Genomic DNA, 26,332 nt, shown 5'->3' with positions numbered 1-26,332 from the left:
CTTTGACAGAAGATCTCTCCTTGCAGTCTGTGGGGGAGGGGTGTTGTAGTTTGAGCTTCCCTGTCCTCTGGAAGCTTTTGATTGTATTAAGTCAAAATCCAGAAGTTTGTGAGGTAAGTTTGTTGGATTTTGGGCATTCCTGACCTCTGAAGACTTTTGATGGGATTACGTTCAGCTAGGTTGGGCTGTATGTGCCCTGAGGCTAAAACCTCCTAGAAGAGTAGAGCAATATGGAGGGTCTTCGTAGCTATGTCCAGGATGCCAGCTCTGTGCTCCTTCTCCATTTCCTTCCCTGCCATCTCTGTTGGACGCTCTGAGACTGGCACAGCTTTGCCTATAAGGTACTCCCTCCAGACCAGTGCCTTTGCCTGCCCAGAGTTTCCTGCTGCCACTGGAGGCTTAGTGCTCTAGGTGGTAGTGGGGAAGGGGTCCTGGGACCTTCCTTCTGCCTTCCCCTTAAACCTGAGTGTTCTTGGATTCTGGCTTTTGGGGGCTTACCTTTTGGATTGAGTCCATCAGGAGGGTTCCTTGACTCTGTCTTGTTGTTAGGTTTGATTTTCAGTCCCCTAGGAGCATTTAGTTTGTGATCAGTAAGGAAGGGTTTTCAGAGGTCTGAACTATTGCTGCTTCTAAACTGTCAACTTGACTCCGCCCCTGCCACAGGAGGGATTTAGGACACTTTTACATGTGCTTATTGATAGTTTTGATTCCTTCATATGAAAACTACCTATTGATGTCCCTTGACCATTTGTTGATTTGCAAATGGCTTGATTTTTTTTGTAAATTTGACTTCGTTTCTTATATATTTGGGAAATTAAACCTTTGTCATGGGATTTTGTTATGAAAAATGTTCTCTCAGTTTGTTGCTTTCCTTTTAATTTTGGTTGCAATGCTTTTGTTTGTACAAAACCTTTTTAATTTGTTATAGTCAAAGTCATTTTGTTATGCTTTCTATTTTTTGCTTGGTTCTAAATTCCTTTCCCACAGATTTGACAGGTGTAACATTCTATGTTCACCTAATTTATTTATGATTTCATTCTTTATATTTAAGATAGTTACGCATTTTGAATTTATCTGGCTAAACCTTGCTAAACTCCAATTTCCCAGCAGTTTTTATCAAATAGGAGCTCTTGTCCCCAAAACTGGGATCTTGGGGTTTTTCAAACATTATCTTGCTGAGGTCATTACCCCATATCTATTCCATTGATCGGACCCTGTCTCTTATCCAGTACCATCTTGTTTTGATGACCGCAGCTTTATAATACAGTTTAAGACCTGGTATTCCTAGGCCCTCATCCTTCTCATTTTTTTTCATTATTTTCCTTGATATTCTTGATTTTTTGTTCTTCCAGTTGAACTTAGTTATAGTTTTTTATAAATCTATAAAATTTTTTTGGGGGGATAGTTTGATAGGTATGGCTCTAAATAAGTGGATTAATTTAGATAGGATTTTCATTTTTATTATATTAGCTCATTCTTCCTATGAGTAATTAATGTTTTTCCAATTATTTAGATCTAGTTTTGTGTGAAAATTGTTTTATGGTTGTGTTCATTTAATTCCTGTGTTTGTCTTGGAAGATAGATCCCTAAATATTTTATATTGTCTAGAGTGATTTTAAATAGAGTTTCTCTATCTAACTCCTACTGCTGAATTTCATTGGAAATATACAGAAATGCTAATGATTTATGTGGGTTTATCAGTTAATAATTATTTCCACTAGTTTTTTCATTGATTTTCTAGGATTCTTCAAGTATGCCATTATATCATCTACTGAGTGATTGTTTAGTTTCCTTGTTGCCTACTTTAATCCCTTTAATTTCTTTTTTCTTCTCTAATTGCTATTGCTAGTATTTCTAGTACAATATTAAATAATAGATTTGATAATGGACATCCTTGCTTCACTCCTGTTCTTATTGAGAAGGCTTCTAACTTGTCCCCATTGCAGATGATACTTGCTGATGATTTTAACTATATACTATGTATTATTTTGAGAAATGACCCTTCTATTCCTCATTCTTATCCCTTAATTTTATTGTTTTTAGATATCATCCCATCATATTGAATTCATACCTTGGCTCTCTGGGTATGTTTACTCCTCCATTAATATTGATAGAAGTCTTAGGAATTACAAGACTCCTCTTTCCATGTAGGTATGCAAAGAGTTTAACCTTATGGGATTTCTTTGGATTTCTCTTTCCTCTTTACCTTTTTATGCTTCTCTGTAGTCTTGTATTTGACAGTCAGATTTTCTATTCACTTCTGATACTTTATTGCAAAAGCTGCTAAATCTTGTATTATACTGATTATGGATCAACAGATGTTTGAATTGTTTCTTTTTCATTGCTTGCCATATTTTCTTCTTGACTTGGGAGTTCTGGTATTTGGTTATAATAGTCCTGGGAATTATCCTTTTGAAATAAATGTCTTTCAGGAGGAGATCAGTGTATTTCAGTTTCAGTTTCTATTTTACCCTCTAATTCTGGAATATCAGGGTGGTTTTCCTTGATCATTTCTTGCAAGCTGTTGTCTAAGCTTTGTTTTTCATCATGGCTTTTTAGATAATCCAATAATTCTTAGATTATCTCTCCTGGATTTATTTTCCATGTCAGTTGTTTTTCTAATGATATTTTCAATATTTTCTTCTATTTTTTCATTCTTTTGAATTTCTTTGATTTTTTTCTTGATTGTTCATGTAATCATTAGCTTCTACTTGCCCAATTCTATTTTTAAGGCATGATTTTATTGAGTGAGGTTTTGTACCTCCTCCTTTTGGCCAGTTCTACTTTGTAAAGAGTTCATTTCCTCAGGGTCTTTTTACATCTCTTTTTTCCATATGGCCAATTCTTCCTTTTAAGAAATTCCTTTCTGTTTATTTGTGTGCCTCTTTTACCAATTGATCTATTTTTTAAAAGATACATTCTTCAGTATATTTTTGTGCCTCATTTACTGTTTATTCTCTCCCCCCCCTTTTTTTTTCTCTTTTTTTTCCTCATAATTTTCTTACATCACTCATTCCTTTTGGGCTTGAGAGCAGTTCATATTTTTTTCTTGAAGATTTTGGATGCAACAATATTTACATTGTTGTTTTCTGAATTTATATTTAGATATTCCCTATCACCAAAGTAACTTTTTACATTGAGTTTCTTATTTTGTTGTTCACTCCTTTTCCAGCCTTTTTCTTTAAATGTAAAAAAACAAAACAAAACAAAAAACAAACCAAAACTGTTAAATTTGGGGTTCACCTCCTCCTGAATTTGTTCTGAGGCATAATTTTATGAAGGATAATTTTGTAGGGGTCAAGGGGGGGGGTCTGTGTACCTTCTCTGACACCTTTGCACTACAACTTGAGAATCTTGATCCTGAAGAGATTATGTTGGATAAGTAATAAAGAAGGAGCAAAAAAGGGCCACTTCATATTATGTGCATAACATTTATCAAGTAAGTCTTCCTGGAGACTATATTCTAAAGACTACTAGATAAAATATCCCTTTCTCTTCTTATCTGTCCTCATTACTAGTGTCATAGACAGTATAGTAATTCTAGAAGGCTGGATGTTTGGGACAGTTTTATATTAACAGTAGGCAAACTTCTTATGCTGATATGGGAGATTGCTAGTTTGTCATTATCCCCATTTGGGGGAAAGTTTAAAGACACAAGTTAAGTTGGTACTCTGACTGGAATAAGCAGCCTTGTTCTTTTTTTTTTTTAATTTTATTTAATTAAATAATTTAGAATACTTTCCTATAGTTACAAGATGTCAATTATGTGGATGGTTTTCCTCATACTGAACCATCCTTGTATACTGGCATAAATCTCAACTGATCATTATGAGAAATCCTTGTGATCCCTTGCTGGAGTCTTTTTGCTAGTATTCTATTTAAGATTTTTGCATCTATGTGTATAAACGGAGATTTTGAACCTTAGACTTCATTCCCTAGAAGTCCTTGGTATTTCCCAGAATTCCCTATGATCTCTCCTGCATCTCCACGTTGGCAAGATCATGATTGGTATTTAACTGGTAGTAACACCTTCCACATTCTCTCTTCCTTTGCAATGATGCAGCAAGTATGGTGGTAAGGTGGGAATGGCTGAAATGGCTAAACAGCCATGGGCAGGTGGTTTTTATTTTGTATCCTCTTTATTCCTTGATTTCTAATTATCCTTAATAAACCTTATAAAATATAATAATTTTATTTTTAGAGATATAATTTAATTTTTACAGTTTTGGCAACTAGACATCAGACAAGAACTTCTCAAAATTTTAAAGATAGCCTAGATAATTTTTTTAAGCCACTTTTCTCCTGCCAAGGGTTTTTGACAACCCCACCCACCCACCCACCATCTCAAAGCTGCTTCTCCTAATTCAGCTTGCTTCTGTTGCCCACTCCTGCCTCCAGCCACCCACTCCTGACCTTCTTGACCCAGATCACTCACCAGGCCCAGGGTCCTGGTCCAGCCCCAGCCTCAGGCCCCAGCAACTGCATTCCTGATCTCTGACCTTCGACCCAGATTGCTCATCCAACCCCAGGCCCAGCCCTAGGACCCAGGCTGCTAGTAGCTGCCCCTGTGTCTTTGGAATTACAAACCAACTGGTAAAAACTGGGATGTTCTTTCCTTAGACAACAATTAGCCTCCACGTGACAGGGGACCTGGGAGGAAGGAGTCAAAGAGAAGGAAGAGACTCTTCCAAAGAGGAAGTTGATTACAAGCATGACCTATTCTATGAGAGAGCAGTACATTGCCTATTTCAAACAGCTTCCAACTTTAGGATGGTTTTTCATGAGTGCATGGATCCCTTTACTTATCTTACCTGAGATTCAGGGGAGAAATTCATCTCCCTGCAATGCTTAGCCATTCTGACCTGCCAAGTCTCAATGATTCATTCAATTTGGGATTCCTTCACACTATGCTCAGCAAGTTCTCCCTTGGTATGGGAGATCCAAGAGCACTGACAATAGGGATCTGAACAGATAAAAAAGAGAACTTTAAAGATACTGGAAGTTATATTTTTAAGACTTTTCAGACTCCAATGTTTTATAAAGGCTTCTGTATTTTATTGTATTTTATGACTTTTACGATTTAATTTTGTGGTTTTAAGTTCATATATTAATGTATTCAATACAATTCTGTTCATTGAATCATTTTAATATACTGAGTTTTAACTACTGTTATATTCTGTTACTTTTCTCCTATAACTATACTGAACAAACATTATTGAATAAGCCCATATAAAAAACAGGTTGTTTTTATTTTCCCCATTTTGGCTTTGTAACTTGTCACATAGAGGATGGATGGACTTCATCAAACTGGTTACAATTGTATAATAACCTTTGGAAAATTTAATGAGCTAAATATCTCAAATTGATTTTAAGGGGTCTTTAGACATGGGTCTTAGATTTTTTTTCAACAACTCTGATCATTTTGCTTGCCTCTAACAGGAGGTAAGGTCCATTTTAGTAGCTGAAGTGAAATACAATTATAATCCCCACCTCCCACTTTTATAGAAATATGAATGGATGGGACATTACAGTCTCAAACCAAAGGAGCTGGGAATTTGATCCCAAGGCATGTGGTACCCCTGTATGGCACCCAAAAAGGGAGCATCTCTCATTAATAACTCTTCATCTTACTTTACCTTTTCAGCAGAATGATCTGTAGATTCTTGATGGCATTTTTAGACCCAACATCAACAGTACAGAGGTTTGTTTTTTCCAGATTCCTCTGCCACATTTTTGTAATGATGGCAGTAGTAGAATTAAAAAAAAATATCAGCCAAGTTTGAAACAGTGCTACACCTGAAAAACTTGTGGCAAGTGTCTATTTTCTTTAAATGTCATACAGGAGACTCATGAAAAATATGATAGTGGGTTTGTTTGCTATTGTAATTAAGTGGGCTATTGTGGATTTTAGGGACTTTGATACTTTTTGAATGTGCATTACATGCTGTACTATATTGTTCTTTATAAAAAACTGTTATTTTGTGAAAATCATTTGCTTGTACTCACAGATCATGGCCAGGTTTGAAGAGGAAATGGATCTCATTTTTGGTGAGAAACCTTTGTATTCTTCCTTTCTTTAGCTGATTATAAGCTATATTTTTTAGTTTTAAAACTCTTATTATTTTTCTTGCACGTGCAATATACTATTTCAGTTTTTTATTTTTTTCTCCCCTTTTTGTATTTCAAGTACGTCACCAGTATTAAGAAGATTTTCTTTAACTTTTTCGATTTTGCAGTAATATAAGTTTAAAATACATTTACTATTATGTCAATGTATACCCAAAAAGCTTTAGACTATAAAAATGATGACATTGCTTGTTTAAAAAATTATGGGGAAAAAATTATGATTCTTTCTAATTCCAGGACAAGAGAATATAAAAAGAGCCATTGCACAGTGCCAAAGAAGCACAAAGCTAAACTGCATAGTGCCAATTGAGCACAAGGTCAAAGAGACCAACCAATCCTGATGAGATTGATGAAATTTTTGAGCCAAGAAAAGAGGACTTGAACTTGTTTGGGGTTCGAGGTTGTGACTGTTTAACATGTGTTAAAAGGCAGGTCTTCCTTGTCCCATATTCTACCAAGTATCTCAAATTTGGTTCCTATCTGGCTCGTATAATCTAGTCCCTTTTCTGTCTTTCATAGTGTGGCAAACTTTCTATAGTCCTGGCTACTGATTGGGTAAATGCATAATTGCTTAAGTCATTTTAATTGGGCTCTGATTCAAGGACCTGTTATAGACTTATTTTTCCTTTACTTAGAATTTTTATACATTAGACTTTGATAGTCTATATTTTGTCCAGAAATTATTTTTTTAATTTGGATTTTTAAATATTTTTTATTTCTCTTGCCAATTGATTCATGCACCTCACAATTCAGCCATGTATCCCTAAGTGATCCCTGTGTTTTTCAATCATCCTCTTCAAGGGGTTATATATAATTATTATTATTTTAAATTGCAGAGTATAAATTCCTTTTTAGAGTAATTTTAGGTTAAGAAACATGCTATGTCTCCCAATCCAGAAAGTGAACAGTTTGGAGAAGACACCATGAAGATGCCTCCACAGACCACATGTTGCACTAGAAGATTCAGAGTGAACTTTGGGATGTGGTGATTTGAACTATGTGGGGTTGTATACATTTGTTTTGTATATATATTCTTATGCCAAAGGGGACTGCCTCTAACTGGCTTTTTGTCAATGTTCTTAGCAATTATTGGTTTTATTCTCTTTTCATCTTATCCTCAAATTATTGTACTTTCATAGCTGGTATGTTTATAAGACTCACTGGAGAGACTAGTCTTATGCAGGTCTCAGGGGGAATGTATAAATGGAGATTTTGAACCTTAGACTTAATTCCCCAGAAGCCCTTGGTATTTCCCAGAATTCCCTATAATTTCTCCTGCATCTCCACATTGGAGAGATGATAATTGGTATTTAACTGGCAGTAACACCTCCTACGCTCTCTCTTCTTTTGCAGTGATGCAGCAAGTATGGTGGTAAGGTGGGGATGGCTGAAATCGCTAACCAGCCATGGGCAGGTGGTTTTTATTTTGTATCCTCTTTATTCCTTGATTTCTAATTATCCTTAATAAACCTCATAAAATATAATGATTTTATTATTAGAGATATAATTTAATTTTTATATATGTTCATTAGGGAGATTGGTCTATAGCTTTCATTCTCTGTTTTTGACCTGCCTGGCTTTGGAATCAGTACCATATTTTTTTAATAAGAGCAATTTGGTAGAATTCCTTCTTTGCTTATTCTGTCAAATAGTTTGTATAGTATTGGAGTTAGTTGTTCTTTGAATGTCTGGTGGAATTCACTTGTCAATCCATCAGGCCCTGGGGATTTTTTTCTTAAGGAGTTCTTTGATGGCTTGTTCAATTTCTTTTTCTGATATGGAATTATTTAAGAATTCTATTTCTTCTTCTATTAATCTAGGCAATTTATATTTTTGAAAATATTCATCCATATCACCTAGGTTGCCATATTTATTGCCATATAATTGAGCATAATAGTTTTTAATTATTGCCTTAATTCCCTCTTCATTAGAGTTGGGGTCTCTCTTTTCATCTATGATCCTTTTAATTTGGTTTTCTTCTTTCCATTTTTATTAGATTAACCAGTAGTTTGTCTATTTTATTTGTTTTTTTTCAAAATATCAGCTTCTAGCCTTATTTATTAATTCAATAGTTCTTTCACTTTCAATTTTATTAATCTCTCCTTTAATTTTTAGGTTCTCTAATTTAGTTTTCATTTTTTTTAAATTGTTACCTTTCAAGTTTTTTTTTTATTTGCATGCCCAATTCCTTGACCTCTGCCTTCCCTAATTTGGTAATATATGAACTCAAGGATATAAAATTCCCCCTAAGTACTGCTTTGGCTGCATCCATAGATTTTGAAAGGATGTCTCATCATTATCATTTTCTTCAATGAAATTATTAATTGTTTCTATGATTTGTTCTTTAACCAGTTTTGGAGAACCACATTATTTAATTTCCAATTAATTTTTGTTTTGACTCTCCATGTACCCTTACTAATTATTGTTTTTTATTGCATTATGATCTGAGAAGATTGCATTTATTATTTCTGCTGTTTTGCACTTGTTTGCAATGTTTTATGCCTTAGTACATGGTCAATCTTTGTGAATGTACCATGTGTTGCTGAAAAGAAGGTGTATTTCTTTTTTGCCCCTATTTATTTTTCTTCACATATCTACTAATTCTATTTTTCCAAGATTTCATTCACATCTCTTACCTCTTTCTTATTTACTTTTTGGTTTGATTTATCTTGATTTGATAGAGCAAGTTTCAGGTCTCCCATTAGTATAGTTGTATTATCTATTTCCTCCTTCAACTTCAGTAGATTCTCCTTTAGAAATTTGAATGTTATACCATTTGGTGCATACATGTTGATTACTGATATTTCTTCATTGTCTATACTGCCTTTTATAAGGATGTAATTACCTTCCCTATATCTTTTAATCAGATCTATTTTTTCTTTGGCTTTGTCAGATATCATGACTACAACTTCTGCTTTATTTTTCTCCATTGAGGAACAATAGATTTTGCTCCAGCCTTTGATCCTTACCCTGTTGGTGTCTACCTGCCGCATGTGTGTTTCTTGTAGACAACATATGGTAGGATTTTTATTTCTAAACCAATCTGCTATTTTTCTTTCATTTTTATGGATGAGTTCATTCCATTTATGTTCAGAGTTATGATTGTCACTTGTGTATTTCCCAACATTTTGATATCCTCTACTAGTTCTGCCCTTTCTTCTTTTGCTATATCCTTTTAAACCAGTGGTTTATTCAATTAAATCCCCTACCCCTACTCCCCACCCCTTAATATGCTTCCCTTTCTGCCCCATTTTTGTTCTCTTCTCCTCCTCCTCCTCCTCCTCCTTCCTTCTTCTTCCTTCTCCTTCCTTCTCCTTCTTCTTCTTCCTTCTCCTGCTCCTTCTCCTTCTCCTCCCCCTCCTCCTCCTCCTTCTCAGAGCAGTTTTCTTGGATAATTTCTTGTAGTATGATGTCAAGGTTTCTTTTTATTTCTGGGTTTTCAGGTAGACCAATGATTCTCAAATGGCCTCTTCAAGACCAGTTTTCATGGTCTATCATCTTGTCATTGAAATATTTTATGTTTCCTTCTATTTTGTCAGTCTTTTGATTTTGCTTTATTAATTCTTGCTGTTTTCCAAGATAATCGACTTCTAATTGCTAAATTCTGGTCTTTAAAGACTGTTTTTCTGCTATAACCTTTTAATTTCCCTTTTTGGTTTGGTCTATCTTGCTTTTCATGGCTTCCAGCTGTTTAATTTTGGTATCCAATTAGGAGGTCCTGTCTTTTAAACTGTTGTTTTCTTTTTGAACTATTTCCCACTTTTTTTTTTGCCAAAATTCTTCCATCTTTCTCAAAAGTACCGATTTAAATTCTTCAAGAGCTGGTGACCAATTTCCATTTTTGGGGGGAAGGTTTGGATGCATTCATTTGTCTTCTTCTGATTTTTCCTCTGTAGTCTGGATTTTTTCTCCATAAAAATTATCTGGGGTCAATGCCTTCATCTTGTTCTTCTTGGTATTGGTTAGATTTTTTTTCCCCCTGGGCAATGTTTGCCATCACTCTGCTGATTTTTCCTTCACTTTCCAGTCAGAAGTCTGAGTGAGGAGGACAGGCTCTCTGAGTATGGAGGTAAGGAGTTTGGTTTTTGCCTGAGTCCACCTCTCAAGTCTCTGCAGCTTCTACTATTTGACCCCCTTGTCTGAGCTATCTCCACGCCCCATTCCCAATGTCTGAGCTCTTATCCCTATTGGGGTCTCAAGTCTAGCTGCTCTCAGGGTTAGGCCTTTGGTGGTCTTGGTCATCTTCTAAGGACCTAGAGGTTCCCCTCACTTGCTCTAGAGGTTCCCCTTGCTCGCTCACTGATTCTAGTGCACTGGCTCTGACTCTAACATATGTGGGGTGGGGGAGGGTTGATCAGCTCATGTTTTGATTGGAAACTATTCCATCCCCTTATAGTGTGGAAATGATCAAATGGCTATGAACAGGAAGTTCTGATAGGAAGAAAAGTAATCTATCGGGAAGATTAAAAAATCTTTTTGTTTTTACTCCATCATTTCTAGTTGTGCCCAAGTTTTCATGGCCCTTTGGGATTTTTCTTTTTTTCTATTATTTTTAGTATATGTTTATTAACCACCACCACCACCAAACATTTAAATAAATGCAAAATATTTATATTGAATACCCCAAACTCCTCGTTGTTTACATTTTATTTTAAAAATCTGTAAATTACATTAGTGTGCTAATATAAACATTGTCCATTTTGAGTTCCCTTTGGATTTGTTAAACTTTGATACTTTTCCTGTTGATTTTGGGGCTATTTTTCACATAATCATCAAATATTTTTATTCTTATTCTCTTTTCATCTGCTCATATATTTCCCTAATTTTCTATATATTTCCAATATTTGTCACTTCTGATAACAATATAATCTGTTATATTCAAATATCACAATCTATACAGCAAATTTTCCCATTCATTTTATTTGGCTTATTTCTAATTAATTTGTCATCACAAACAATCTTCAATGAATAATATATATATATATATATATATATATACATATACATATACAGCTTTTTTACCCTCTCAATAATGTTGTAGCATACAGCTCAACAAATGATTTGTGGGTCACAGAGTGGGGTAAGAGAAATGAGGCTCATTATGTGCTCTCTTGGCAGATGGGTTACACAAATCTGATGGGAATAAACAGTTCTCAAACCTGTCAGTTAGTTAGGGGGATGTCATCTCTAAATATGTGAAGACTCCCCAACAGAATGGAATCCAGAGGATCAAAAGTCTTACAGATAGACACAAGGTTTCATGCTGATTAATGACAAAGTTTAATGATTTCAGGTAGTATTTATAGAGAAAGTGATTTAGGTTAAGGGATTAGGTGAGCCTTTTGCAGGGACAATGGTTAGTAATGATTTACAAACTTAGTACAATGACTTAGTTTACTTCACCAAAACTTAGGCAGAGTTTTCAATAGTATAAAAACCCTGAATTTGTCTTCTTCCCAGTTATTCTTGAACAAGAGACTAAAATAGAAGTTGAAAGAATCCACAAATCACCTCCTGCAATATATCCTCAAATGACAACTTCCAGGAATATAATATAATTCAAGAGCCCCCAAGCCAAAGAGAAAATAATGCTGGCAGCCAGAAAGAAACAATTCAAATACCATGGAGCTATAATCAAGATCATATAGGCCTTAGCAGCTTCCACATTAACGTATCACATGGCATGGAATATGATAGTCTGGAAGGAAAAAGATCTAGCTTTACAACCCAGAGTCACCTATTCAGAAAACTGAATGTATTGTTTTTTAAAATTATTTATTCATTGAAAAATATTTTTCATGGTCACATAATTCATGTTCTCTCTCTTTCCTCTTTGCTCCCCCCTCCCAGATGTGAGAAGCAGTTCCACTGGGTTATACAAGTATTATCACTCAATACATATTTCCATATTATTCATATGTTCTTTCAGGAGAAAAAAATGGTCATTCAATAAAACAGAAGATTTCCAAGCATTCCTGATGAAAAGACCTAAACAGAAAATCTGAAGTCAAACACAAGAACCAAGTGAAGCCTAAAAAGGTAAATAAGAACGAGGAAATTTAAGAGACTCAATAAGGTCAAACTCTCATGTATTTCTTCATGGAAAGAGGATATTTGTAATCCTCAATAAATTTTATCAGTAGTAGAGCAGTAGGAGTATACATAGATTGAGGGTGGGGAAGTAAGATGATTAGGATGATAAGATAAGGAAAAACATCAAGAGGTGATTGTGCTGAGAGAAAAGGGAAGGGGAGATGGAATGGGATAAGTTATCTCACCTAAAGAGATGTGAAAAAGTATTACAGTGGAAGGGAGGATGAGGGTGGTGATGGGCAATGCTTTGACATTATTTTCATTATACCTGGCTCAGAGAGGGAATGACAACCATATTTATTGGGGTATAGTATCCTATCTTACCCTATAAAGAAGTAGGAGGGAATTAGAGAAGGGAAGGAGGTTGGTAATAGGAGGAAGAAGGAAGAAGTGGGTATAATAAAATGCAAAACACTTGTAAGGAGGAACAAAGTGAAAGGAAAAAGGGCAGGATCAGAAGGGAAAATAAGATGGAGGGAAATACATAGTTGTTAATCATATCTGTGAATGAGAGTGGAATGAACTTACTCATAAAACAGAAAAAGAATGAAGAATGTATTAAAAACCAGAATCCTTCTATATGTTGATTGCAAGAAACATATTTGGGACAGGGTGAAACATATAAAGTAAAGGTTAGGAGCTCAAGCAGAATTTATTGTACAACATCTGAAGTAAAAAAAGCAGGAGTAACAGACAGGATCTCAGAGAAAGCTAAAACAAAAGAAGTTTTGATTAAAAGAGTTAAGGAACAAAATTATGTCTTCCTAAAAGGTACAATGAACAATGAAGTGATATTAGTACTTAACATATATGCACCAAATGGTATAACCTCTAAATTTTTAAAGGAGAAAGTAAATAGAATTCAAGAAGAAATAGACAGTAAAACAGTTTTAGTAGGGGACCTTAACTTCCCCCTTTCAGATCTAGATTAATTAAACCAACAAATAAACCAGACGTAAAGGAAGTGAATGAAATCTTAGAAAAGTTAGCACTAATATATCTCTGGAGAGAATAGAATGGCAATAGAAAGGAATCTACTTTCTTTTTAGCAGTACATGGTGTGTACCTACACAAAAAATGACATGTAATGAGTAAAAACTTCATAACCAACTGCAGAAAAGCAGAAATAATAAATTCTTACTTTTCAGATAATAACATAATAAAATTGTAATCAATAAGGCTCCATGGGAAGATAAATTAAAAAATTAATTGATACTATATAATATAATGTTAAAAAATGGGGTGGGTCAAAGAACAAATGATAGAAACAATAATTTTATTTTGATAATGGCAGTGAGGAGATGACATATCAAAATTTATGGAATACAGCCAAGCAATACTTAAGGAAAAACATATCAATAAAATAGAGAAAATGCAGATCAATGAATGAATAAATTAAAAATCTTCATTTAAAGACAAAATTAGAAATCCTAAAAATTAAAGGAGAAATTAATAAAATTGAAAGTAAGGGAGTCATTGAACTAATAATTAAGAGAATAGGAGTTTGATAAAAAAACAGATAAAATAGTGTGTTGGTTACTTTGATTAAAAAAGGAAAGAAAAGAAAACAATAAGTGTCAAAAATGAAAAGGGTTAATTTACCACCAGTGAATAGGAAATTAAAGCAGTCAATAGAAGCTATTTTGCCCAAATATATGCCAATAAATCTGATAATCTAGGTGAAATGGATATATATTTACAAAAATACAAATTGCCCAGATAATCAAAAGAGGAAATAGAATCCTTAAATAATCCCATATCAGAAAAAAAAATGAATTGAAAAAGTGATTAATGAACTCCCTAAGAAAGAATCCTCAGGCTCTGATAGATTCAGAAGTGAATTTCATTGAACATTTAAAGAACACTTAAACTATTTGGGAAAAGAGGCAGAGAAGGAGTCCTACCACATTATTTTTATGAAAGTAATATGGTACTGTTACCTAAGACAGGAAAAACAAAAACAGAGAAAGAAAATTATAGGATAATTTTATTAATGAATATAGATGCAAAAATTTTAAATAATATACTAGCAAGGAGACTACAATATATCACAAGGATCTTTCACTATGACCAGGTGGGATTTATGCCAGGAATTCAGGGCTGATTTAATATTAGGAAAACTATCAGTATAATTGACCATATAAATAACCAAACCAACTGTGAGATTTAAAATGGTTGAGGTCTTAAACTGTAGTGATTAAAATAGTGGAAGATATAAATTGTGATAGATATAAGAGAGGGTGAGTAAATTTGACCGCAGAAATATGTTTCACTACAGTGTCTTGGGTTTTAAAATAAAATATAAGGTGGTCGCCAGGGAAATATTCCCAATTATTCAAATACCCAAGTCAATTGGGTTTTATAGAGATTTTAATTAACAATACAATGAGTAATCAAAGAAAGAGAGAGAGAGTAAGAAAGGAATAAGTATGAAGGGCCTCAAGCCAATATGGCCTAGACCTGAGTCTTAAAAGAGAAATCAGTCAGTTTTTTAACACTCACCACAAGGTCTGACTAAACAAGAATTTTAGTGACACCAGGCCAGCGTCCTTCCTCAAAGAGTCTTCCAGCCAGAGATTGTTTCAAAGGGCCTCTCTCAAGAGCCTCCAGAGCTCCTATCCCAGAGGGACAGAGCCCCTCAGAGGAGCTCCTCAAGGAGCTATCCTTCAGAATGAGAGTCAGAAATCTAGATCCTCTGCTCTTCTCTGAGCTCTTATTTTTAAGGGCAAAATCTCCTCTGTCACCTCCCCTAAGTCCTTACATCTACCAATCACTGTAGATGTTTCTAAAGGACCACCCATTTTGAATTCACAGCTGAGTAGTTTTAATCTCTTTAGTAAGTCAGGAAAAAATGCTGCTGTGTCGACAAATTTCATTAAGAAAAAACCTCTGAATAAGTTATCACCCTTTTAGGTTTAAATAGTTTACAAGTTGCCCCACCTTTATAGGTACTTAGTATCCCATTGTATCAATTCTAAAACAGTCATGACTCAAAGAACTTCCTGTCCCTTCCATAAGCATGAATCAAAGTACTTTCATTGTTCTCAAGGAGCTCTCTGTCCTAAAGCAGTCCTAAGTAGGGTGGAGTAGGGATATTCCCAAGGCAAGGAGCCCCCACACTCAAATAGAGTTCTCACCATCTGCTAGGGAATTTTTTTAAGTAGAAGATTCCCTAATGGGGGAAACCCCTAACATTCATAAGTCTGAGAAATTTTGAGGTTTACACAACAGAAATCACATACTTATCTTACTAGATGTAGAAAAAGCCTTTGACAAAATACAATACCCATTCCTATTGAAAACACTATCAAGTATAGATTTAAAAGGGACTTTCCTCACATAAATAAGCAATATTTATTTCAAACCACCAGCAAGCATCATTATCATTATCACCACTATTATTTACTATTTTATTAGAATGCTATCTTTAGCAATAAGGAAAGAAAAAATATTGATGGTATTAAAGTAGTGAGGAAACTAAACTATCACTATATGAATATCTGCAAATATTATGGTGTACTTATAGAATCAACTAAAAGACTAGTTGAAATAATTAAGACCTTCAGTAAACTTGCAGGATATGAAATAAATCCACACAAATCATCAGCATTTGTATATATTACCAATAAAGTCCAGCAGTAAAGCAGTAAAATGTTAGAAAAAGAAATTCCACTTAAAATCAACCTAAACAACATAAAAAATCTTGGAATAAAGTTGCCAAGGCAAACACAGAAATTATATGAACACAATTATAATACACTTTTCATACAAATTAAGACACATTTAAACAATTGGAAAAATATTAATTGCTCATGGGTAGTCTGAGCTAATATAATAAAAGGACAATTTAACACAAATTAATTAATTCATTCAGTGCCATACCAATGAAACTACCAAATAATTATTTTATAGAACTAGAAAAAATAACAACAAAATTCATCTGTAAGAGCAAAAGGCCAAGAACATCAAGGGGACTAATAAAAAAAAATATGTGAGGGAAGGAAGCTTAGCAGTACCAGATATCAACTGTATTATAAAGCAAGTGGCTAAAGAATAGAATGGTAGATCAATGGAGCAGATGAAATATACAATATACATAGTAAATGACCTTAGCATCCTAGTGTTTGATAAATCCAAAGGTTCTAATTTTTGGAATAAGAACTTACTCTTTAACAAAAACTACTGGAAAAATTGGAAATCAATATGGCATAATCTAGGTGTAGACCAACATCTCATATCCTATATCAATATAAGGTCAAAATGGAAAGATGATTTAGATATAAAGAGTGATGCCATAACTAAACTAGGGGAAAACAGAATAATTTACCTGGTAGATTTTTGGCAAAGGGAAAATTTTATGACCAAACAAGAGATAGAGAGTACTATTAGATGTTAAATGAATAATTTTGATTATGTTAAATTAAAAAGCTTTTTACATAGAAAACTAATGTAACCAAAATTAGAAGGGAAACTAACAAACTGGGCAAAATTTTAAAACAAATGTCTCTGATAAAGGTCTAATTTCTCAAATTTATAAGGAACTATGTCGAATTTATATGAATACAACACATTTCCCAATTGACAAATGCTCAGAGGATATGAAAAAATGTTCTAAATCACTCTTAATTAGAGAAATGCAAATTTAAACAACTTTGAGGATTGACCAATAAAGGAAAGTGATAAATATTGGAGGTAATGTGGCAAAATTGGGACCCTAATGCATTGTTGGTAGAGTTGTGAACTGATTCAACTGTTCTGGAGGGCAATTTGGAACTATACCCAAAGAGCTATAAAATTGTGCATATCTTTTAATACAGTAATGCCACTACTGGGTTTGTATCCCAAAGAGATAATAAAAAAGGGGGAAGAACCTACTTGAACAAAATTATTTATAGCTGCTTTTTTCATGGCAAAGAATTGGAAATTGAGGGAAGTCTATCAATTTGTGAATGGCTGAACAAATGTGGTACATGTTGGTAATGGAATACTATTCTGGTATAAGAAATAAGTAAGATGATTTCAGAAAAAGCTGGAAACATCTATGGGAATTGATACAGAGTAAAATAAGAGAACAAGGAGAACATTGTACAGAATAACAGGAATATTTTTCAATGATTATCTGTGAAAACTTGACTACTCTTAACAATACAATGATCTCAGACAACCCTGAAAGACTTATGACAAAGAATGCTATCCACCTCCAGAGAAAGAACTATTGGAGTAATATTTCACATCATTATATTTATTTGGGGGTTTGGTTATGTATGAGTGTGTTCTTACAACAATGAACAATATGGAAGTGTGTTTTGCATGACAATAAAAATGGAAAAAATGAGAACAATTATAAAAGTTGGGAGCTATAATACTTGGTACATGTAGGTCCAATATTGCTAATGCTTCAGTATCCATAGTTACTCCCCTCAACATAATATAGTTACCTTGTCCATCCTTATTTTTTTTTAATTATATCCATTTTATCCCTAACTCTGTCAGAGATCATGACTGCTACCCTTGCCTTTTTTAGATCATCTGGGGGATATATTCTGCTCCAGCCAATTACCTTAACTCTGTGTATATTTTAAACACTGCATTATCAAGTCCTGGTCTTTGGTCCTTTCTGCTATTCATTTTCTTCCTGTTAATGAATTCATCCCATTTGCACTCTCTGCTATAGTTATTAGCTGTTTATTTCCATCTACTACATCCTTCCTCATATTTCATCTCCCTCTTCCTCTCTTTCCAACATATGCTTCCTAAGGTGTTTAATTTCCTTTGTCCAGTACCTCTCCAATTTACACACCTTCTTAAAAATTCTCCTCTCCTCTTCCCTTGCATTCCTAGTTCCAAATTGGCCCACCTTTCCAAAGGTTGCTCCTTTGCCCCTTCTGACTCACCTTTAATTAGTATTCTATTCACATTTCCAAAAATCTCTTCCAGTCATGTCCTCCTACTTCTTGAAATGAATTCCATTCTCAAAACGTCTCCCCTATTCTCAAGAATCCTTCCTTTATCCCCTCAAATTACCTCCTGATATGTGCTCCACTCTAGATATCCCTCCCTTTTCTTTTTCCTTTGCCTTCCTTTCTCTTAACCAACCCCTTCATTATTTTATTCCCTCAGTCTCCCAAAGGGATCCCCAGTCTCTCCCTTATCCCATCCACCTTCCCTCCTGTTTCTTTGTACTTTAAGAAAAATTTTACCCTTCTAATTGTTCCTAGGTCTATTAAGAGTAACTTTCTAGTATTACCAGCCCCCACTACCTTCTCCCCTTCTCTAGTCTAGTTCCTCCATTCATTCCTCCTCAATATGAGACTGGTTCATTCCATTATATTCACGTTGAATCTTCCACCTATAAATAAGACCCTTTGAAATACCCAGTCAGTGATACCATTCCCAAGAGCCATAGATTATATTTTCTCATACAGGAGTTAAACAATGTAACCTATTGGGTTGCTTATGGTTATTAGTCTCTTATCATTACCTTTGTGTGTTTCTTATAGATTACATTTTCTGCTGAGTTGTTGGTTTTTCCCTAGGAATAGTTGAAACTCCTTTAGTTTGTGAAATATCAACATTTTACTTTCTATAATTATGCTCATCTTTGTTGGATATGTTTGGTTGTAAAACTAGTTCCATTTCTCTATGAAATAATATTTTCTATGCCTTGTGTCCTTTTAGTGTTGAGGTTGGTAAGTCTTTTTTTTTTTAACCCTTACTTTCAATCTTGGTATCAATTTTGTATATTGGTTCCAAGGCAGAAGAGAGATAAGGGCTAGGCAATGTGGGTTAAGTGACTTGCCCAGCATCACACAGCTAGGATGTGTCTGAGGCCAGATTTGAACCTAGGACCTCCCATCTCTAGGCCTAGCTCTCAATCCACTGAGCTACCCAGCTTCCCCCAAGACTGGTAAGTCTTATGTTGTTTTGATTGTAGCTCCACAGTATTTAAATTGTTTGTTTGCTCATTTGTTGTTGTTGTTACAAATGTTAAGCATTTTATACTTAATTTGGGAGCTATGGAACTTAGCAATTATGTTCCTGTGTATTTTCATTTTTGGATCTCTTTAAGCTGGTGATCAATGGAGTTTTTTCAATTTACATTTTACTCTCTAATTCTAGAATTTCTGGAACGTTTTCCTTGATGATTTCTTCCAGTATAGTGCCAAAACTCTTTTTCTGATTATAACTTTTCTGGAGTCAAACTATTTTTATATTGCATCTCCTTGATTTGGTTTCTAGGTCAGTTGTTTTTGTGACAAGATATTTAATATTCTCTCATTATTTTATTCTTTTGATTTTGATTTATTATTTCTTGTTTTCTTGAGAAGTCATTAGGTTCCTATTGTTTAATTCTAGTTCTTAATACATTATTTTCTTCTGTGAGTCTCTGAATCTATTTTTCCATTTGTGTTGTCTTTCATAATTTTCTTCATTTTTTTGTATTGCCCTTTTAAATTTTTCCTCCCACTCTGATTTGGTTTTTGAGCTCTTTGAAGTTATCCCCAAAGCTCTGTTGAGCTCAAGGATATTTATTATATTTCTTGTATGTTTTTGATGTAACCATTTTTACTTCACTGCCCTCTGAGTTTGAGCTGAAGTCTTCTCTGTTCCCATAATACCCTTCAGTGGTTGGCTTCTTTCTCCTTTGCTCATGTTTTTAAATTTTATTACCCAGGCAAAACACTTATTTATTGTCTTTTACTGGTATCCAATTTTAGGATTGCTAGTGTGCTGTCCTCAAGTTTCAGGATTTTTTTTCTGTGTGTTTTTTCCTGGATCTTGTTTAGTTATTCTGTTTTTTTTATAATCCAGAGTCTGATGTAATCCCAGATCCCTTGGGAGCTCTAGTCTGTGACTGACCTCAGATGTTCCAACCAAAGTCCTTAGGCAGTTCTACCACTGAAAATGAAAGCAGCCAGTCCATAGTTCACCTTCCCATGTGGCAACAACTAGAGACTCTACTCACCTTAGAGTAATCACAGCTCAGGGGGCCCCAATCCCTAAGTATCTGCATTCACTGGTTCATGCTCCTTTCCCATTCCTCCTTTCCTACTGCTGTAGCTCAGAAAGAGCAGGTGTCTAGTCCATATTCACCATACCTCCAAAATTCCTCATTTGCTAGTAACAAGGTTTGAGTTCCTCCCATTAGGGCCTGATGTTTATAGAATGTGCTTCACTCTTCAATCTCCAACTGTTAGCCAGTGAGGGGGCCTCCAGAGGTGAGGACATAGCAGGCACAGCTGCTCCCAGGACTCTTGGTCTGCAGATTCCAGTGGTAGGTTACCAAGCTCAGTGAACAAGGTGAGGGTGCTGTGTTTGCTCTCTTCCTGCCCTCAGGATCTGTAGCAGTGGGACTGAGGTCAGGAAAGTTCTTCCTTCCTTGTTCTCTCTCGCTTTTCAGCTTCACTCTTGACACCTGTATGTTTTTGCCACTTTTAATTAATTCTGTGGAGTTATTTTTGGTTGTTTGTGGGGGATATTAGGAGATTGAGGAAGCTTTATGCTCTATTCTGGCATCTTCCCAAAATGCATCAGTGCCAACAACTGCTTTTCAAAAGTGTTGTAGTGAATATTGTAGACTACTCTGAAGAAATTGTAGTTCTAGAAGCCCAGTGGTTGTTAATTCTAGTATGTGTTGATATCTGCTAAAGGTTTCAGTTAGTCTTAATTTTTACATGTTTGGCTTTATGGGTGTTAAGGGGGCATTAACACCTTTGGTGTGAAGCCTTGCCAAGCCCTTTTCAGGGCTGCTCTTCCACCTTTTATATCCACCTTCCACCTGTGAAAGGAAATTCTTGGTTCTCTTTGTCTATTCTGAATTTGTACTTGTGAAAAGAAAATCCTTTGTTCTCTTTGCCTAGTTGGAGTTAACAGTTTGGAATAACAATAATTAAAGTACCTTGGACTCAGTATCTCATTAGACTCAAGACAGGATTAACTCTCTTATGTCTACTTTTGAATTAGTCAACAAAAGTAAATACACCCATACTTCACCCTAAAGTAAGGGAAGTTTACAAACTCTTACTCCTAGGAGTCTTTAGAGGTGAGAAGCCAGCAAGATACTTGGAAGAGCTCCATCTTTTTTTTTAAAATAAGACAGCCAGAAACTTTTGAATTCTTTGAAGAGTTCACACACAGAAACCTGTGAATCCAAAGGTGTGAATCCTAGGAGGAAAGTTTTCACCTTCAGAGGATGAGAGGTGTGACAATTTTGAAAACTGATTGACCCCTGTGAAGAAGGACAGGGATAAGAAAGCCACAAAAATCCTTCAGCTGGCAGTCTGGTGAAGCTGAGGCTCATGGAGAGTGTCTCTTGGAGATCGTCTTTGAGGGAACCTCATTGGATACTGCAGTGTGGATCCTGACTTCAACTTAGACTCTTTCTCTTGGACTACTTGGTTGGGTGAATGAAAAGGCTGACTCCCTTCCTAGTTTTCTAAGAGACTAGCTTCCATTTTGGAGGAGACCACATGATTACTTACTACCAGCGCTCTTCACTGAGGACTAGTATAGGTATTTTCTCTCACCTCTCTCACATTTCTCTACTTTATTGTTTCCCTTCTATTTTGGTAAGTAAATTGCATCCAACCATTAAATTTAACCTTTACACACTGAACTCTCACCTATAGCTTCAAGAAACTGTAACATGTACAAAGATCATGTGCTCTCTTGGCAGATGGGTTAAACAAATCTGATGAGAATCAACAAGTCCTCCAGCCTGTCAGTTAGTTAGGGTGATGTCAACTCCAAATATGTGAAGACTTTTCCCGCCAAAATGGGAAGACAAGAACAGTTTGTTCCACTGTGAAGGCAGCTGAAGCTGACACTGTGTAATGTTTAGTGACTGATCAGACACTGAAGAGGCCAATCCTGTGCCATCTCCAGCCATCCCAATTTCTATCCTGCCTCTTGACTTTGATGATTCTAGAAGAAAGAGACTGATGATTTTGTGTGACTCTGCCTCACTTAAATCCAGTTCGGGGGAAGTCAAGGCATCACTCATTAGAGAATGGTCCTTGTTGACAACTAAGGATGAACAACAACAAGACAGATACTTCTGGAAACATGAGCCTTTCAGAGACATAAGGACTCAGAATGAGTCTAATGGATAGCTTTAACAGATCTTCCAGAGGTGTAGCTTGCTATGAACTCCACTGGAAAGAGATGGACTTGTGAGACTTGTTAAATGTAGGCATCAGGATACCAAGATGGAGAATGTGTATTCTCTAATATCTGAAGAGTCCAGTTAGTCTCTAGGCTCCCTTTTTCAATTGTGGAGAGGCTAGTAGTTTACTCTATACTGACTAAAATACTCTGGGTTTTCTCCACAACTTGATTGTAAATTCTTTTAGTTATTTTTTAATATTTTATTTTTATACATTTCCTTCAATATACACAAAGACAATGTTTAACATTATTGGTTCCAAGGCAGAAGAGTGATAAGGGTTAGGACATGGGGGTAAAATGACTTGCCTAGGGTCATACAGCTAGGAAGTGTCTGAGGGCAGATTTGAACCTAGGATCTCCTGTCACCAGGTCTGGCTCTTAATTCACTGAGCAACCAAGCTGCTCTCCCCAATACAATATTGCTATTATTATGAAAAATGTTGTCATGGTTCTATTCACTTCACTCTGCATCACTTCATGTGGCCTTTCTAGATTTTTTTGAAATTGTCTTGCTTGTCATTTCTTATAGCAAAATAATATTTCATTGTAATAATATCCACACTTATTCAGACATTCTTCAATTGATGGGAAGCCCCTCAGCTTACAAATCTTTGCCTCAACAAAAAGAGATATAATAAATATTTTTGTACAAATAGATTCTTTTCCTTTTTTCAGTCTCTAGGAAATTGGACCTAGTAATGATATTGCTATATCAAGGAGTGTGCATAGCTTTACATATCTTTGGGTATAGCTCCAAATTGCTTTTCAAAATAGTTGGATCAGTTTAAAATTCCACCAACAGTTCATTAGCATCCCAGTTTTCACATCTTGCCTCCAAAGTTTGTCATTTTCCTTTCCTGTCATATTAGTCAATCTGATAGGAATGAGACACTACCTGTGGTAGAGATATGACAGAGAGAAGATTTTGCAGGACTTATGGACTGAGATGCATCTAGCTCTAAAATGCAAAACTCAGAATTCCTATGGAATGTCCCCAGGGTTGTTGGCAGCAGTTGGAGCTGGGGGAGGGCTTTTGGTGTCTCTGTGTGAGGGACTGAAGTTACTTTTTCCCTGAGGCTTTGGCTGGCCACACTCTGAGAGGAGAAACTTGGCTTTTGGACTTTGTCTCTCTGGCTCTGAGGAGTTGGAGTTGACCAGGGGGTCTCTGTGTCAGGGACTGAAGTTACTTTTTTCCCTGGAGGCTTTGGCTGGACACTCTAAGAAGAGAAACTGGGTCTTTTGGTGTCTCTGTGTCTGGGACTGGAAGTCATACTTGTCCCTCTGGAGGCTTTTGGCTGGCCATACTAAGAAGAGAAACTGGGCTTTTGAACTTAGTCTCTGGCTCTCTGGCTCTCTGGCTCTGAGCAGTTGGAGTTGACCAGAGGGATTTTTTGGTCTCTGGGTCTCTGATTGGGGGACACACACTTGCTCTCTGGAGTTTGAAGTTGCCTGAAAGACTTTTGTGAAGCTGATTTGGTTACTTGAAGTTCTCTGACTTTGGACAGTTGAAATTGACAAGAAGGAGAAATCTAACTGCAGAAGAAGAAAGAAGATCTTGAAAAGCCATTGTCCTCCATCTCTCTGTCTCAGAGTCACAGTTTGTGACTGGAATATTCCCTCAAACCTTTCTAAAATCATTCATTTAGATTAGGGACTTCCTCATCCCCCTTACCTCCATTTCCCATCCTGTTATCCCAATAAACACCTTACCTGAGAAAGAAAATTGGAATATTTTATAATTCACTCAGGGGGGAGGAAAAATTGGGAGGAGAAGGGTGTCAGGAGAAAGAGGGTTGGAGGAGTGAGGGAGGAAAGAGATTAGGAAATAGATCAGTCATCATTAGAGATCGATAGGTAGTTCCCCCAGTGTCTCCTGTGTACTAGTATCCCTGTGTGTGTAGTGGCTTCCCCAAGCAGCATTTCTCTGTCTTCCATTACCAACAAGCAGCCTCAGATACCCTCAGCAGTTTTAGATTCCTGTAGCAGCCTCTCTAGTAAAAGCCTCTCTAGCCACAGCCATTGTTAAAGAAACAGGTTCCCCCTCAGTTTGTCCTCTCTATCTCAAGAAGTAAAAGTTTTTCCTCAGCTTATTTCTTTATTTCATACCTTAGAGTTGTTTAAATTTGCATTTCTTTAATCAATACTGATTTAGAGCATTTTTTCCATTTGAATAAGTTTATTTAGTCAATTTAGAACATTATTCCTTCGTTACAATAATCACATTATTTCCCTCCCTCCCCATCACCCACTCTTCCCACAGCTAACACGCAATTTCATTGGGTATTACTTGTGTCATTGATCAGAACCTATTTACATGTTGGTGTTTGCACTAGGATGTTCATTTAGAGTCTACATCCTCAACCACATCCCTTCAATCCATGTATTCAGGTAGTTGCTTTTCTTCAGTGCTTTTACTCCCATAGTGTTTCCTCTGGATGTGAATAGGGGTTTTTCTCCTAGGTTCCTCCAAGTTGTTCAGGATCACTGCATTGCCACTAATGAAGAAGTCCATTACATTCGATTGTACTACAGTGTATCAGTCTCTTTGTACAATGTTCTCCTGGTTCTGCTCTTCTCACTCTGCATCAATTCCTGGAGGTTGTTCCAGTCCCCATGGAATTCCTCCACTTTATTATTCCTTTCAGCACAATAGTATTCCATCACCAACATATACCACAATTTGTTCAGCCATTCCCCAATTGAAGGGCATCCCCTCGTTTTTCAATTTTTAGCTACCACAAAGAGCTCAGCTATGAATATTTTTGTACATGTCTTTTTCCTTATTATCTCTTTGGGGTACAAACCCAGCAGTGCTATGGCTGGATCAAAGGGCAGACAATCTTTTAGCCTCCTTTGTGCATAGTTCCAAATTGCCCCCCAGAATGGTTGGATCAATTCACAACTCCACCAGCAATGAATTAATGTCTCAACTTTGCCACATCCCCTCCAGCATTCATTATTTTCCTTTGCTGTCATGTTAGCCAATCTGCTAGTTGTGAGGTGATACCTCAGAGTTGTTTTGATTTGCATTTCTCTGATTATAAGAGATTTAGAACACTTTCTCATGTGCTTATTAATAGTTTTGATTTCTTTAACTGAAAATTGCCTATTCATGTCCCTTGTCCATTTTTCAATTGGAGAATGGCTTCATTTTTTGTATAACTGGTTTAGCTTTATAAATTTGAGTAATTAGACTTTTGTCAGAGGTTTTTGTAATGAAGATTGTTTCCCAATTTGTTGCTTCCCTTCTAATTTTGGTTGCATTAGTTTTGTTTGTACAAAACCTTTTTAATTTAATGTAATCAAAATGATTGATTTTACATTTTGTGATTTTTTTCTAGCTCTTGCTTGGTTTTAAAGTCTTTCCTTTCCCAAAGATCTTACAAGTATACTATTCTGTGTTCGCCTAATTTCCCCCTTATTTTGCCTATAGTCCTTCTACAATTACCCCCCCCCCCTCCCCATCTCCCTGCCTTGTACTGCTTGCTCCCCACCAGTCCATTTGTTACCCTTCTACTCCCCTATGGGGCATAAATGTATTCTCTGCCCCAATGGATTGGATTGTTCTTCCCTCTTTGGGTCAATTTCAAAGCATGTAAGAGTTGAGTATTTCCTATCTCCAAACTCTTTACCCTTCCAATGTATTGATGTTCTCCCATCTCCTGCCATAAGCTTCTTTGGGACATATAAATTTACCCCCATTTTTTTCTTTTCCCAATTCTTTTAGTATTAACCTCTTAGTTTTAGTTATATATATATATATATATATATATACACACACATACATGTATATGTATTTATGCATATATCTATATCTATATCTATCTATCTATCTATCTATCTATCTATCTATCTATCTATCTATCTAGAGACCTATTTATGTCTTGTCCTTTCATCCTATACAGTTTGTCACTGTTCCCTCTAAGTGTAATTCTTCTAGTTGCCC

At 35.7% G+C, this 26,332-nt stretch overlaps 1 protein-coding gene across 32 annotated transcripts in view; it reads left to right on the top strand.

Annotated features, from left to right (window-relative positions):
* Positions 1-26,332, top strand: part of LRFN5 (leucine rich repeat and fibronectin type III domain containing 5) — a 336,860-nt gene that overhangs the window by 151,913 nt on the left and 158,615 nt on the right. For 20 of the 32 annotated variants that reach the window (XM_056821060.1, XM_056821058.1, XM_056821037.1 and 17 more), the window contains one exon: positions 12,056-12,165. The exons of the other annotated variants lie outside the window; for them this stretch is intronic. The gene's annotated coding sequence lies outside the window, so the exon portion shown is untranslated. The remainder of the gene's footprint in view (positions 1-12,055; positions 12,166-26,332) is intronic. 32 annotated transcript variants of the gene reach the window in all.

This window comes from Monodelphis domestica, chromosome 1 (genome assembly GCF_027887165.1).
Source record: "Monodelphis domestica isolate mMonDom1 chromosome 1, mMonDom1.pri, whole genome shotgun sequence".
Classification (NCBI taxonomy): domain Eukaryota; kingdom Metazoa; phylum Chordata; class Mammalia; order Didelphimorphia; family Didelphidae; genus Monodelphis; species Monodelphis domestica.
Note: the sequence above shows the minus strand (reverse complement) of the source record. Positions and strands in the feature narration are given on the sequence as shown.